This window comes from Mustela putorius, unplaced genomic scaffold (genome assembly GCF_011764305.1).
Source record: "Mustela putorius furo isolate JIRA1106 unplaced genomic scaffold, ASM1176430v1.1 tig00000083_pilon_pilon_pilon, whole genome shotgun sequence".
NCBI classification, from domain to species: domain Eukaryota; kingdom Metazoa; phylum Chordata; class Mammalia; order Carnivora; family Mustelidae; genus Mustela; species Mustela putorius.
In genome coordinates this window covers 44,780,090-44,795,006 of record NW_025421273.1, presented here as the reverse complement: position 1 = coordinate 44,795,006, position 14,917 = coordinate 44,780,090, and the positions used below count along the sequence as shown (strand labels likewise).

The following is a 14,917-nucleotide window of genomic DNA, read 5'->3' as shown; positions in this document are numbered from 1 at the left end:
GTTCCAAGGCTCTGTTCATGGGCTGTCGTTGTAACAGATTGTACCACCACGGAAGGAAAGAACATTTCTGCAACCTACAAGGCAGAGAAATGACAAGGACGCTAGATAAGGAAAAGAGAAGGAGAAAGTGAAGACATTGACTTTTTTTTTTAAGTGTTTTTGAAGTGCCCTTTAAAATTGCGGTTCTTCAGATGATGGATTTCATCATCAGCCCGCCGTAGCCGGATATGGCAGTAGGGAGGTTGAGATGAGTCCATTTCGTCTCCTAAATGTCTAGAGCTGCACGCTGCTGGAAGCATAATTATGTTTAGTAATATTCCTGAGTTCATAGCTATTACATTTTACGCACTGGGAAGTATCCTATCCTATCGCTGATGGACGCTGTCACCTACCAGTGTTGGATTCACATCAAGGACTCTTTGAGCTTCTCCCAGCCAAACTCCTCTGCTGTTTTCAGCAGCACCACCAGGACCTCCTTGTCTCCCTCCTGTCCTGACAGCCGTCCCGTTGCTCTCCCAGGCATGGCACTGGCCACTGTAGGCAAATTTCAAATTTCACCACATGCTATTAAATGTACAGTAAAGTCTCCTCTGTTCCTCCCGCTAGCCCCTTTCCCCAGTGATGACCACTGTCGTCGTCGTCTTTTTTTTTTTTTTTTTTAATTTCCTTTCAGAAAACATTTTAGGTCTATACCCACATTTATAATAAATTTTAAGATTTACCCACATTTTATGATGATGCTATTTTTTAAAAAGTCCCTATCTCTTAGAGCTATATACTCATATATAATAATAGATATAATGTAATATAATATATACTAATATAAATAATATCATGTATGGGATTTTCTCCAAAATAACTGAGGTGGAGATAAAAAAAAGAAAAGAAACCAAACTGCCCCAAAGCTGATAATTATTAAAGATGGGTCCATAGGGTTAATTATTCTGTTCTCTCTAATTTTATATCTTTAAAATGCTCCGCAATTAAAAGTTAAAATAAGAAAATATTACATCAGGGCGCCTGGGTGGCTCAGTGGATTAAGCCGCTGCCTTTGGCTCAGGTCATGATCTCAGGGTCCTGGGATCGAGTCCCGCATCGGGCTCTCTGCTCAGTAGGGAGCCTGCTTCCCTCCCTCTCTCTCTCTGCCTGCCTCTCTGTCTACTGTGATCTCTGTCAAATAAATAAATAAAATCTTTAAAAAATAAAAAAAATATTACATCAGATGGTTTTACAACTGGTTGGCTTTTTCCTCTTAAGGATGTGTTTTGTAGGGCAGCACGGACAAGGATATGCTGTTTCTCTACCTCAACAATAGCCATGCTAGTCCATGCTTTTCAAGACCTGTGTTTTATTTACTGATTCCCTCACTGCTGACTGTTTGCATTATTTCTGTCCCCGGCCCTTTTCTTGTTGAGTATGGGCATCCGTAAGGGCCTGTGGAGAGCCCGGAATTCAGGCTGAACGTGTGCACTCTGCTTGGTCCACTCTGAGTCTCTCCAGGACTCCGTCCTGGGGTCTCCTCTGCTCAGCACTCCTTCGCTCAGTGTCCTGGCATCACTTTCCGTTAGTTTCTCTGGTGCTTGGCCCATGATGTGAACTGAACTAGAGCTTTCTCGAAGCAACGAGACAATACGCTCATTCTCCTCTCTTAAAGTCAGTTATAAAGGCCTTCACATTTTAAAGGAAGATTGACAATATGGTGCTGTCCCTTCATAGGTGGCTAAGGATAGACATTTTGAATCAAATATGCCCAAAAGAATGTGTTAAATGTGACTCTAAAGCAGCCAGACTGAGTTTTTAAAAAACATGCTCAAGAACCAAACCTGTGGAATTTTTTTTTTTTTTAAGATTTATTTATTTTAGAGAGAGTGAGAGAGAAAGCACATGGGTGGGGGGAAAGGAAGATGGAAAAGGAGAATCCCAAGCAGACTCCTCGCCAAACGTGGAGCTGGACATGGGGCTCCATCCCACGACCTTGAGACCATGACCTGAGCTGAAATCAAGAGTCAGATGCTTAACCAACTGAGCTGCCCGGGTACCCCCAGACTTCTGCTGTGGTTCGCCATATGGTCACTTTGGGATCTCTGCACTTACTTCAGCATGCTCAAGGTCTCAAAATATTAGTATCAATAGTTCTGGGGAATTCTCTGGGAATTTCTTCATAGCCAGTTGTGAACTCCTACTGAAACGAAACCACTTTACTTCATGATCACACTTCCGAGTTTCCGGTAGTACCCACTCCATAAATTAGTGAGTAAAATAAACTCAACGAATTTTCAGCATTTGTGTTTCTTTTGATTTTGTCTGTCCAGTGAAATCTACCATTAATGTTTACATTAATCACAAGCAGTTCAAATAAAATGAGTATGTTTCACTTAACGATGGTAAAGTCAATGTATATTATACGTTTCATGTAATACACACGTTTATATCTATAAAAAGCACAAGCACTAACTGTTGAAAGAAAAGAAGAAATAAGGCAAATTTTTGTAAGATCCTGGTATGTATCGCCAGAACACCTAATACTGCATACCAGTCTGTATTGCTGAGTGTGTATATTTGCTTATCTGCTTTGTCTTAAGTAAATACTCATCACACACAGTGGCATGTGTTTTATGACCAAATCACCGCTCAGTTTTCTTTGGATTGCAGACTGTGCTTTGGGGAGCAGAGAAAAATAGAACAGACTCATTCTACCTTCGGGGCATCCTTTCCAAGTTAAACTGCTATCTATAAAATAAAATGCCCAGGCTAACCCAGAGATTGACTACTTTCTATTTCTCTTTCTTTCTGAATTGCCCCCTCCAGCATTTTGGTAACTCCCCCAACCCCCGCCCCAATCAATCATCTGTACAATATGTTGCCCCTCTTTTCCTCCTGTGTCGTCTGCCCTCTGAGAAAACAAGAGCCTGTTAGGAAAAAGAAAAACATCTGTGAAATCACTGAGTTTCATAGGGGTTTACCAGAGTTTAAAAAAAAAAAAAAGCCTTGACCCGGATTCTAAAAGAAAGGGTCACATCCCGTTTTGGTGCTTAAAGGTGAGAACTTGTGATCTGTTAGCATTTTGCTTGAAATACCATTCCCTCCATGGGCCCAGGGGAGCATGGTGACTCAGAGAAGTATGAGTTGGTCAGACTGTATGTCTTCTCTCTGGTAGTCTCCTGCTGGTTTATGCTGGTTGCATGAAAACTTTTGAAAGATACAACATGTTGATGCTACCGGGCTACAGGTTTCAGTGCCTGGTTGGTACCAACCTGTAACTCAGGTTTAACTGGGGGCTTCATAGAATCAAAGATACAGAGTGTGAAACCGGGTGGATCTTGGGGACTAGCTACCCCAACATTAGGTTCAACATTAGGTTCACAAAGGCAGGATATACAGAGAGAAAACAAAATCTAGGTGATGTGGCTTTGGGCCTTAATGCTTCATGAACTTAATTTTTGAGAGCGTGGGTTCTAGAGTCAACTTCCTGAGTTTGAATCTCAGCTCGGTTAGAGGCAGGCAGTCCACAGAGCCTCTCATGTGTAACGTGGGCATAATGATAGGGTCTGGCATAGATCAGCTATGAGGAGTAAGTGAGAGCATTTTCAGAGAGCTCTTAGAACGGTGGCTGGCATATAGCACGAGTTTAATAAGTATTAGTGCTTCTTATAATTAGTGGTCACCATTATCGCTGCAGCAGTGGGATGGAAAAGCTTGCTTCTTCCTTAATGATGGGTTGCCTCTATTTTGGACTCTGATTTTAGTTAGGACCTTCTGCATCCTAAGAGCAGGGATTAGTCTGTCTTTACCTTTCTATTTGTGTTGTCAGTGTCTGAAATACAGCAGGTGAACTTAGTCAATAAATGATTGACTGAATAAAACTGGAGGCCATCTACAAATGGCAGCCCTGGTATACTCAGTCAATCCTTTGATGTTCCAGTGCATTCAACATCTGATTTTTGATGTTGGGTTTGTATTTTATAACTTAATTGACATAGTTGCCTCGTAATAGGTGAGACTGGAAAAAATGGTTACTAGGAAAGGTACGGTGAAATTCTGTGGACCTACTGTGTGTCCATGGAATCTTGTTCGTGCTGCTTTCTCCTACTCAGGTGTCCACAGTGGAACTTGAACCAGTGTATTCAGAAACAGCATCCAGTGTTTTCCTGCCACACCATCACCTTGAGACGTATATCTGTGACCTCCAGAGCCTGACTATGTGAGATTTAAACTTCAACTTGGTGTGTGTGGTAGTTACCTTGAGAGTTTGGAAAATGGAAAACTGTATTTTAGAGGATCTTTCTGTGCTTATAAACAATTGAGATCCTGCTCAAATGGCATCTCCTTTGTGAAACCTTTCAAGACCCTTGGAGTTATTGGACGTCCTCTCTCTGTATCCTAAAGAAATGTTTTCAGAATTCTTTTATCATGTTCACCTCAGCCTTACTTGAAACCATCCATTGAGGCATAGAGCTCCATGAAACCAGGAGCCAAGTAATCATTATGTGTGGATACGAACCTCTTCGGAGAATACGTAGTGCATAGTAAAAGGCTGTGTAAATGTTACCTCGTTGCTAGTTGGGTGGCTGGAGCTGGATGAGAAACATGCATGGTCTCTGAGGGTTGCTCCGTCAAGCCACTCCTTGACTTCTTTCTGTAGAAACAGAAAAAGTAAGCACGGGTTGTAAACCAGAATTGTGAAGAGCACTGGATAAGACGATTTCTATTCCAGGCTCCTAGGAGCAATGGAGAATGGGGGCTGGTCATTCAGTCCACCACAAACAGTCCTCATATTTGAGTTTATAGGTCTGCAAGTCAGAAAGGCTAGTGCCAAGGAAAAGGACCGTTTCGATTACATTGGCATTTACACTTCACCTTGGCGTTGCGAATTGATCCGTGTTGCTTGAGAGTTGACTCCTTTGATGTTATGCGTTGATTGGTTTCCAGTACCAAGGCCAGCAAAGTGGACCTCTTCGGCAAGCTGGCTAGTTGGTGAGAGAAAAAGCCAAGGCACAAACCTAATTATGTTGACATAATTGGCAGCTCTTCTTGTTTCTGGCTTTGGCTAACTAAAGAGTGCTAGAACGTTGCATAAGTTTATACGATTAATTCTTCCAGAAACTTCATTTAAATGTTCATTCTTTGTCAGTTGTTTTCTGGTAATTTCAACTACAAATGATTTTTAAATTGCTTTTCAGAAGCTCTGATCCCTTAAAAAAAATAACTCCAGTATATAGGAAAGGCCTCATTTTCAGCTGGTTTGCCCTGCTGAATTAATTTTAATCTTTTAAATACCCTTTGGTGATTCACTAGCCTTCCTGTCTTGTCTTCTCAGCTGAGTTCCATGATGTGACAGGAGGAATTCAGGAAGACAGATGTGAGATGTTTCCAGAATAGCTTGGACACACTGTGTTCTGGGGTAGAGGATATGATTTCCAAATTAGATTTTCATACCCTGGGGGTAAGAGATGTAAAAATAATTCTTGTCTCACCTCATGAACTTAGGGAAGAAAATGATTTTGCTCTATTAAGTGTTTTGGAAAGTTCTAGACCAAAAAAAAAAAAAAAAAGTATTCCCTTAAATCTTCACAATGGTTCTTGGTTGCTCTTTTAAGTATTATATTTTAGGGGTGCCTGGGTGGCTCAGTGGGTTAAAGCCTCTGCCTTCGGCTCAGGTCATGATCCCAGGGTTCTGGGATCGAGCCCCACATCAGGCTCTCTCCTCAGTGGGGAGCCCGCTTCCTCCTCTCTCTCTCTGCCTGCCTCTCTGCTTGCTTGAGATCTCTGTCAAATAAATAAATAAAACCTTTTAAAAAAAAGTAAAGTATTATGCTTTAGGAAACAAAAAGGTAAATGCAATGAAATGAATGGTAGCAAAAGTCTAACAGTGTGATAGTGAGCACAAGGTAACAGATCCATTCTAATGGACCCGGAAGGGGCTCTGAGGGGCCAGAGGGCTGTGGGACAGAGGATGCTCAGAGAAGGGTACTTCAGTTGATAGGGATGTGGACAGTCAGGTACTTGGTTACTTGTGCTGGGGACTAAATAGACATCAGATGGAGAGCCGAGGAAGCCATTGCCCCTAGAGGTGTCAAAAAGTAAAGAATCTCTTTTTTTCTTCTTTGCTTTTCAATTAATTACCAAAGAAGTTTAATTTGTATTCCCCCCACTCTCACACTCTTTTCTCTGCTTTATTGGCATTTTGAAAATAAAAACTGGGGCACCTGGGTGGTGTGGTCAGTTAAGCATCCAATGTTGGTTTCAGCCCAGGTTGTGATGGAGCACCATGTCAGCGTGGAGTCTGTTTGAGATTTCCTCTCCCTCTCCCTCTGTCCCTCCTGTTCATGCTCTCTATCAAATAAATAAATCTTAAAAAAAAAGAAAGAAAGAAAAGGAAAGAAAAATTTTGTTTTCTAGTTTTGGTTAAGTTTCTGGGAAAGAGTTGTGTGAGCAGAGTGGTGACTTAGAAAGAGAAGGGGTGGCATGGTGTCCTGTAGTTGTCTTGACTGAAGTGCTCCCCGAAGTGCCAGTAGATCCTCTCCTGCCCTCGATGGAGGGCATGTAGCTGCTGGGACTGTGACCCAGTGAGCCCACAGAGACAAAAGGACGCCTGGCGACTTGAAGAATTGTTGTCAGATTTCATCACGAACTGTCTGCCCAAATTCATTATCCTCACAGAAAAATCTGAAATTAATAAATACATAGAGAGATATGTATACTCCTGCTCTGTGTGTCAGTGGACTCAGCCACCATATTCACGTGAAACGATTATGGCAGAAGTAACTCATGTAATGTTGGTCTTGCCTGTTAAAGCCGCAGGGGAGACCAGCATGCTGGGGCCATAGCCATTCCAGAGCCAGTCCCAGCCCTTCGACTAGAATTACCAAGTATGACATGAACTGTTAAGCAAAACGTGCTTGAAATTTTCCAAAATGTCTTTAGATGACTTCTCAGTGTTCTCCACCTATTAATCTTGTGAGAGGAGGAGAAACATTAGCTTTTCAAAAGCTAGAACATGAGTGGTTCATAAATTTTGTGCCTTGGGTGATGATGCGGTATTTACCTGATGCAGGTAAGTACTCAGTTAGCTTTCATAAATGTGAAGGTAGTCAACAGTGGTCCTTATAATTTATATATTGCATTTCCCTGTTAAAAACCTTAGATGCCAGGGGCACCTGGGTGGCTCAGTGGGTTAAGCCTCTGCCTTTGGCTCAGGTCATGATCTCAGGGTCCTGGGATCGAGCCCCGCATCAGGCTCCCTGCCAAGCAGAGAGCCTGCTTCCCCCCACCCTCTGCCTGCTTGTGATCCCTCTCTGTAAAATAAATAAATAAAATCTTTAAAAAACAACAAACAAACAAACAAACAAAACCCCTTAGATGCCAAACAGTGAAATAAAAGCTTCATGTTCAAACACTTCATTGGAAAAATCGAATCTTTTGACCGTTAGAAAATCACACATGTTTGGGGCACCTGAGTGGCTCAGTCGGTTAAGCGTCTGATTCTTGATCTTAGCTCAAGTCTTCATCTTAGGGTCCTTGGTTCAAGCCCCATGTTGGGCTCTACACTGGGCATGGAGCCTACTTTAAATGGTCAGCGTTCCATGTGGAATGGTCAGAAAGTAAGAGAACAGGATAACTCCAACTCCAAAATATTCCTCTTGGTACCTAAGAGGGGAGGTGGTGTTTACTGTGTGTGAACTTTCGTTTTTTTTTTTTTTCTTTTTGTTTAGCTTTCCATAGATTTCCTCTTGAATATGATCGAATTTAATCCTCAAAAGGACTCTTGCTCAGTATCACGAGGAACATGGTTAGCTGAATATTTTTCTCCTTCAGTGTTATTTGAAGAAGTCTTCATATAAAACTGAATATACATCTGAAATACAGTAAAGGTAGATCTCCATCCTGTAAATGGCTTGCTTGGGAAACTGGTTTTGGTCTGTTGTTTTTTTTGTTACCAGGACGCTTTTTTTCCATATAAATATTATATGTGAGGGATATACAAGGTCTACAAGATGGCTGGCGCATGAGAACATATTTAATCTCTGTTAGGCATGGAGAGTAGTGTTAATAGAACCACAGAACTTTTACATGAAATGTTCTAGAAGAAAATGTGCTCACAGCTCCATGTGCAGTTGTCAGAAAATGAGAGGGTGGTGAGGACCCCAACTCCAAATCGTTGGGAAAGGAACTGATTTCAGGTGCATCTGGGGAAGTTCAAGGATTGGGGCGGGCAAGACACCTGGTGGTGGACGCCTGCAGGTGCACTGCTCCGTAACGGGCTGACTCCCCAGTTCTGCTTTGCTTTTCTCTGTCTGCTCCAGGTGTGTGTCCTGGAGCCACTAACCAGCATTTCCTTTCATTCCTTGCTTGTTGTGGCAAGGGAGACATTCCATGACTTCCTTTCTTTACCCAGCGCAAGCATCAGCTTCTTTCAGGATTTCCAAGTGGCTTTCACCATTTTAGTTCATGTCCTGTCCCTCTGCATCCTGATGACCTTTCGTCTGTGTGCTATGGGACAAGAGCCCTGGGTGAGAGAACAGACTCCATGGATAGAACACCAGAGAGAAGCATTTTTAACTCAGGTCTATTATCTCTCTAATGGAGTTCAGGACTATTGGATTGGTAAAATCTAGAGTAAAAATTAAATTATTTTAGTTGTAAATAAACATTTATTTTTAAGATACTCTTGGTAAGGTTGATAGGTCACCCTGACTCCACTCACATGGTTTCAGTCTGATGAATGCCTGCTGAGTTCCTCAGTGCGCAAGGGACTGAACTAGTGCTCTGGGTGAATCCCAGATTGAGATGTAATCTTTCCCTCTGAGAACTCACACACTTCTTCCTCAAGATTGTTTAAATCTCTTTACCCGTCTCGTGGCATTTGTCCCTTCCTGGGTATTAGCGGCGCTCATGCTGGCTTACCCTCTCTTAACCTCTGAGCCCCAGATGTCTTATCTCTAACGTGGAAGTAGTAATATAGTAGGTCCTACCATATAAGATTGTTACATGAAGTCCTCAGCCCAGGGCTGGGCCCACAGAAAGAATGTTTTGAAATGTTAGCTACTGTTATTATTACCGGTCTTACTATCTTTGCTGTGAGGTGGAAAAGTTTCTTCGGGATATAGGCTGTTTTGCTTTTGTTGTTTTGCTAATCCCCAGAAACAAGTTCATACAATGGGTAAGCATGTTTCATTGAATGATTATTATACAAAGTAAATTATTTTTAAGTTTTATTTGAATTCTTGTTAGTTCACATACAGTATAATATTAGTTGCCGGCGTTTAATATAGTGATTCAACACTTTGTACAACATCCAGGGCTCATCACCCGTGCCCTCCTTTTGAGCAACTCAACAAATTAAAGATACTAGTTTCCTTCTAAGAAAGTCACAACAGTTCGGGAGAGGCATAAATCCCCTGCTTCTCAAATGTGAACATACAGGAAAATCTCCTGGGAATCTTGATGAAATGCAGATTCTTAGTGGGACTGGGGCCTGAGATTCTGCATTTCTTTTTAAGAAAATTTTTTAATTGTGGAGATTCTATGGTTGTTAGGGGTCTTTGCAAGTGATACTGATGCGGACTTCTTTGCTTGACCACAGTTGGAGTAGGAACACTGGATTGTAGGCTGCAGGAGGACAGGGATACCAGATAGATATTTGCCAAGTATGTAGAACAAAATAAGCGTCATAAATGTGCAGATAAGGCATTGCTTGACTGGGAGTAAAGGACAGAATTGAAAAATAAATGGGGTTTAGAGAAGTAAAGAAGTGGTGGGCACACGGGAAAAAAAAAAGAGAGAGAGAGAGAGAGAGAGCAAGAGAGAGAAACTGGAAGAAAACAAAAGATTACTCTAGGCATTGACCTCAAACTTTTTGGTCTTGGGGAACCCTTCGGGTCTTCAGGAATTATCGAGAGACCCAAAGATCTTTTTTTTTTCCCAATCAGTATTTATTGTAATAAAAATTAAAATTGGAGATTATTTTGTGAAATTATCCATTTAAAAAAGAGTAAGAAACTCAGTAATGTTAACAAAATAGGACATGTTTTGTGAAACAAAAACATGTTTTTCAAAGCCAACAACAATTTAGTGAGAAGAGTGAAATTGTTTTATTTGTTTGAAAATCTCCTTCGTGGCTTAATCGAAGGCAGCTGGATTCTCTTATCTGATTCTCCCTTTACTGTGTCTTCATAAATTGTTTTGGTTGAAGTAGATGAAGAGAATAGTGCCAGTCCCATAAAGACATGAAGGTGGAAAAGAGACAAGTATTTTAATAGCTTTTTCAGGGAATTGTGGATATTCTTTTTTGATGTTCCACCAGAACTAGGTAATTGAGAATTTCTTAATGGTTAGTTTACACCACAGGATCTGAAGCCACAATAGTAAACTTTGTTGTATTAAAACCCATTGGCGTGTCAGACATTTTGAATGGCTGCTTCACCCGTACGTAGTTGTGTACCATCATGGACTTGTATATCTGGAAAATATTGGTTCGGTGAGTTTGAAGTTCTTCCAAATGTGGACATGTTTCATTATGCAGTAGGGAAACATTGCCTTTGTTAATCTCACCACCTATCTCCTCAGAAAAGTCAGAAATTATTGGGAAGCTGTCAGGTTCTCAGTGGCAGATACAAGTTTTCCCAAATTCTAATTTTTGCTTGAAAGCTTGCATTTTATCGTCGGCAACAAATACGGTCAGTTGTTTTCCTTGAAGTGACAGGCTTGCCTCGTTCATTTCTGGGAAAATGTCTGCCTCTACCTGAATTTGAATAGCTATGATTTATTTGTCAGCCAATCTTTTAAGAAGAAAGGATGCCCCCACGTGCCTTTTCCTTCAAACCATCATGCCTGCATCTACAGAAGGAGTACTTTATGCATGATTACATTAAAAAGGTGTACTCGAGGACTGAGGTTTAATGAAGTTAATCATTTTATTACTGGTCCAACAAGGAATTCTTAGGTGAGATGGGAGTGTGTATACATAGTATTGGGGAGTACAGTGATTACTAGTGTATTTTGTGTCCTTGTCTTGCCCTGTGCAGAAAAAGCCAGCAGTTTTAGCCATTATTTTTTTGTGTGCCCTATCAGTTAAGTGTTAACACAGTGGAAAAGGCTGTAAATTACAGCTTAGAATTATGGTAGTCCTTTCGACCTCAGAGACCCCCTGAAATGCTCTCTAGGAATTTTGCTGTCTGAGTGAGGATCCGTGCTTCCAAGCATTGTGGTTGGAGAGAAGAGGCCATGGGGGATAACTGTGAGAGGAGTCAGGTAGGTCGATGGAGGCCAGATTGGAGTGATGCTAATGCTTCCGCGCGAACTTGATTTTGTGAGTGACAGACAGTTGACAGTTACAAGAGAAGAGTGTCATTAGTAAGTTGGAGTTTGAAGAAAATACATCTGACCTTGGTGCCTAGAGCACATGGCAGGGGCAAAGGAGGTAGGCTGTTGGTTGGAGATGATTATGGTCAGAGGAGACTGTGGCTTTAAAAATAGCACAGATGGGGTGCCTGGGTGGCTCAGTGGGTTAAAGCTTCTGCCTTTGGCTCAGGTCCTGATCCCAGGGTCCTGGGATCAAGCCCTGCATCGTGCTCTCTGCTCAGCAGGGAGCCTGCTCCACACCGCCCTCCCACCCCCGCCTGCCTTTCTGCCTACTTGTGATCTCTGTCAAATAAATAAATAAAATCTTAAAAAAAATAATAAAAATAGTACAGACATAGAGAAAAGGCATCTCTAGGATTTAGTGATTGATGGGATATGGCTGGTGAGGGAGAGGGTTCAACCAAATATGTGAGAGTTTCAGTGTGAAGACTAAGAACATGCTGGTCTTTAGAAATCACGAAGTTAGGAGGAGGAACTAGTTTTTGGAAGAGGAGGTTTTTGGTTTTAGATGGGGGAGTTTGAGATAATGGGGAACAGCCCAGGGGAACGGGGTGTTGTCCTAAAGATAGAATTGTGGCTTTCCTCCAACACCAAATTGTCTGCTGTGTCTGGGACTGTTATGTGAATTTCTGGTGCATCGTTGTTTTAAGCACGCTTCACTTTCCACGGGTGATGGGATAAGGATGGAGTGGGACCCTCGGTGGCTTACCCACGTGGGATAGTATTAGAGGATCACCGAAAAACACTCATGGCATAGTTATGGTGGTTTGAATCAGTCTGTTCTTTTTCTCTCATTTGAAATATTAAACTTGCATGGCATTTCTCGAATTTCTACTTATTTGCAGTAAAGTGAAAGGGCCACATTTAGAAAGACGGGCATACTCTTCTACTCACAAGCTGATGTTGACATTGACTTTCACTTACCTCTGCCATGTGCGATGGCTGACAGACTTTACCTGGTGACGTGAGTGACCTTAGCCTAGGGTGTCACTGATAGAGTCCAAACCAGGCTTTAAAAGCAGATCTGCTTCTTAGAGATAGACTCATTCATCAAGTTCATGAGACTAAAATACTACAGATGGTATATCAGCTTATTAACTTGTAATGAGAATGATCACGGTCCCAGGTAATGGATTTGTTGACACGAGCTAGTGGGTGCACACTTTCAGGGCTAGTGTTTATTCCCAGCCACAAGTCATTATCACATGGCCCAATTTGCCCTAAACTGCATGACTAGGGATTTCCTCCTCTGGACAGTCTCAGAGGAAACCCAGGCTCACACAGGAGGGTGCTTAGAGAACGTGGTTGTACCAGAGGGGAGTCAGAAATCAAATGTCTGTTGTTTATTGTTTAAAGATTTTATGTATTTATTTGACACAGAGAGAGCACAGGCAGGGGAGTGGCAGGCAGAGGGAGAGGGAGAATCAGACTCTCCACTGAGCAGGAAGACCGATGCAGAGCTCCATCCCAGGACCCCGGGATCATGACCCGAGCTGAAGGCAGACACCAAACTGCCTGAGCCACCCAGGCACCCCAGAAGTCCAATATTTAAATGGCATCGGACTGGATAGCCTCATGCATCCTGTATTTTTCCCCTTGGGATGATGCTATCGGGAACCTAGAAGCCTTGAAGGACATTGGCCAAGATTCCCTCTTCTTTGGAATTTGAATCTACGGTTTGCTTTTTCTAAGCTACCTAGTTTTCTGCTTGACACGCTCTTTCTTAAGATTAAGTAATATTTTCTCTTGAATGAAAGATAAGTCATTGCTATCACTCTGATCTGTTTTACCTATGCAAACACTTTGGATGCTAAATGTCTGGGTTTACCATACCAAGCAATTCTCCAGTTCTCTACAGATATCAGCTGGACATCAGTCCTGATCCTAACTATCCAGAGTTAGCGTGTATCCCAGAGGTTAAGGTCTGTGTGTTGTGAGACTGCCCCCCTGCACTTCAGATGCCCGTCACAAGTAGTGGGTCACCAGGTTCCCCACAGTTCTGTCCAACTCGACTGCCCATCAGGAGTTTTCAGTACCCTCTCCTCAGGATGATAATTTACTGTTGTGGTTCATAGAACTCGGGAGAACACTTTATACTCGCTGGCTTAATATAAATTCTATTATCAAGGATACAGATGGATGGATGAAGGCGAGGGATATAGTGCGAGATCCAAAAGAATCTTGAGTGTGGGAGTGTCTCCCCCATGGAGTTGACCCCTGTGTGTGTTCACCTGCACAGAAATGCTCCAAACCATTTCATTTAGGGTTTTTATGGAGGGTCCATCACGTGGGCATGACTGAGGAAATCACTGGCTAATGGGGATTGAGTTTACAGCCTCTCTCGCTGAAGGACAAAACGGAGAGTTCCAACCCTCTGATTTCCCTCTCTGGCAACCAGCCGCATGCTGAAGCAGACTCTCGAGTCCCATCTAGACTATTCTTTACTGTAAACTCAGCTCTGGGGGATGGGGGTTTGTTGTGAGTAACAGAAGATGCTCTCTGACCTACATCACTCAGTAAAATACAGAGGTTTTAGGACCTTTTCAAATATATATTTAAGACCAAATATATATTTTTTTATTCTATCACAGAAGGATAGTTACACCATGTTTGGGAGCTGTCTGACCTCCCCCTTGTCCCATTTCTGGGCTTTGAACCATTGGCTGACTCAGTCGTTGCTAGATAACTCCCAAGAACAAGTCTTACCTCCTTCGTTTTCAAGGAAAGTACGGTGTTCTTGTTAAAGTCCATAATGATCCGGCCAAGGTTTAACAGGAATTATAGTCATGATGTAAAACACGTGGAAAACATCCATTTTCTTTAAAAACCAAACAAAAGGAGTGCTTTGTTTTGGTTTTATTAGGGGCAAGAAGAGTTTTTCGTGATTTGAGGCTCCAGAAATTAAACCCCTGGGTGTCTTTTCTCTGGTTTCTGACCCCAAAATGAGATCTGTGGCATGAACTCTGAGGCAGCAAAAGATCAAATACTTGAAATCCCAGCTCTGGTGTTCCTGAATGTTTTCCCTGTGGCCGAGTCACTGACGATCATACGTTTTCCCCTCCGTGAAATGGGGCTAATGATAGTAGCTGCCTCATGGGGCGGTTGGGAGGCTGGAATGAAGGAAGGAATGGGGAGCACTCAGTATCGGGAGGGGCACGCAGCGAGGGATCCGCAGAGATTTGATTTTACAAACATTTCCCAAGGGGAAATTAACTCTCCCACTAAAGGACAGGCACAGAAAGAGTAAGAGAGGGACTATGATTGTGTAAACAAAATACTTTCAGATAAGCGGCAGAATAGAATGTGTAGACACGGAGCCAAGAGAACAGAGACCTTGCAGATGGAAGGCTGCCCTGTTTTTTTTGGTTTTCTTTTTAAAGATTTTATTTATTTATTTGACAGAGAGAGATCACAAGTAGGCAGAGAGGCAGGCAGAGAGAGAGAGAGAGATGCGGGACTCGATCCCGGGACCCCAAGATCATGACCTGAGCCGAAGGCAGCGGCTTAACCCACTGAGCCACCCAGGTGCCCCAAGGCTGCCCTGTTTTTCCATCCA

The 14,917-nt window shown here is 42.4% G+C and overlaps 1 protein-coding gene across 15 annotated transcripts in view; it reads left to right on the top strand.

Annotated features, from left to right (window-relative positions):
* The window catches only part of APBB2 (amyloid beta precursor protein binding family B member 2), a 368,036-nt gene that overhangs the window by 191,722 nt on the left and 161,397 nt on the right, over positions 1-14,917 (top strand). The window lies entirely within an intron of this gene.